The sequence below is a fragment of the Halyomorpha halys genome, unplaced genomic scaffold (genome assembly GCF_000696795.3).
Source record: "Halyomorpha halys isolate HHAL.00 unplaced genomic scaffold, Hhal_1.1 Scaffold1998.1, whole genome shotgun sequence".
Classification (NCBI taxonomy): domain Eukaryota; kingdom Metazoa; phylum Arthropoda; class Insecta; order Hemiptera; family Pentatomidae; genus Halyomorpha; species Halyomorpha halys.
The window spans coordinates 12,773-14,584 of record NW_027116227.1 but is presented as its reverse complement, the minus strand read 5'-3'; positions in this window follow the sequence as shown (position 1 = coordinate 14,584).

Here is a 1,812-nt window from a genome sequence, read left to right as displayed (position 1 = left end):
AATATATAGTTACAAAGTTTTTTCATATATTAAAATTTTGAATTATTGCCAAAATTTTGTTTTAATATTAATATTTATACCATTAAATCGTATTTTGTTTCTTTGGTTATTTCATTTTAAAGAAAAGTTTTACTAAACCTTAGTGAGACAGTTTCGGAAAATTAATTTTTACCAATTACAACACTAAACATGACATTGACGAAGCAATAAATAACTTTACAGAATTTACAAAAATTCGCATATACGACAACACGATGACCAGTAAAATTAATAATAACATACGTACAAACTTCCCACAGCATATTTGCAACTTATTAAAGGAAAAACGCAGAACAAGATCGAAGTGGCATAGGACTAGATATCCAACAGATAAAACATATTGTACTACATTGACAAACAAACACAAAACAGAACTTAAAATATTCAAAATACCAAATTTAACCAACTTAAATCAAAAATTCACGACTACTAACAAATCTGTATGGACGACCACTAAGAAGGTTCTCAACTTTATAAATTTTAATCATCCTCTTCTTACTAAATCATAAATATGGAAAAAATCGAACGATGAAAAAACTCAGCTATTCGGTCAGCACCTTTCTAAAACATTTTCATCCATCAGAAATATCCAGTATCATTCAGATATTACCTAACCACAAAGCTCCTGGATATGACCTAATAACATCTCGCATCCTAAAACTTCTTCCAAAAATACCAACCTATTCCTCACCTACATATATGATGCCGTTCTCCGTTCCACTTATTTCCCTAACCTATGGAAATTATACATAATCAAAATGATTCCCAAACCTCAAAAACCTCGAGCATACCCATCCTCCTACCGTTCTATCTCTCTGTTAGCTATCATGGGAAAAATCCTTCAAACGTCTGTACCCCATCCCTGATTCCAAACATACCACTCCACTATCCAGCAATGCCATCGTGTGGTTGATGTCTCGTCTTCATTGGAGCGCGGAATATACAGCTCCAGAGTCTTTTCTGATGTACAACAGACTTTTGAACGAGTCTATAAGGACTGCTATACAAGATCCGTTAAATCCTATCCCCTAAATACTTCCTCATTATCCGTTCTTATCTCACTGACAGATTATTTCAAGTAAATCACAACAGCGCTTATTCATCCCTATTCCTCAGGGTAGTATCCTAGATCCTATTGTAGCGAGAGGGAGCAAGTGATTGGACCACAACTCACCAGAGCGCTCCACCTCAGGCCTCACCGAAGCTCTCAAATTTACTTATCACTTCATTTTGTAAAAACACGTTGTAATTTTTGTATATTAATAATTTCTGTACATAACACTTAGCAATATCTGTACAATGAATAATAAATGATAACAATGCAATGCACGAACCTATCTCAAGCAGAGATGTACCGACCGCTTCTCGGTCACAGCCGCATGGACTAGACCTATAAATAAGGGACTCTAAATCCCCCAATTCGATCGTAGATCCACCTCCTTTCCTGGGTCTAGTCATGGCACAGGTGGCGTTTACACTGCTTGAGATAGAGAAGTTTATTGCCAATCTATGCTCGCAAAAGTTGTTATTTCTGTACGCACACCTAAGACGATGGCCAATCTCCTCTCCTTCTCTCCAGCAATCTAAGTCCGTCGCTTCATCTCGGCAACTAAGATTGTAACCTAATTCTTAACGGTTACACTGGTCCGTCCGCTTCATCTCGGCAACCAGTGTAATTTCCCGTCTCTCCCCGGCTCTAGTTCATCCGCTTCATCTCGGCAACTAGAGCTGCACCTAGCCTTATCAGCTTACTGGTCCGTCCGCTTCATCTCG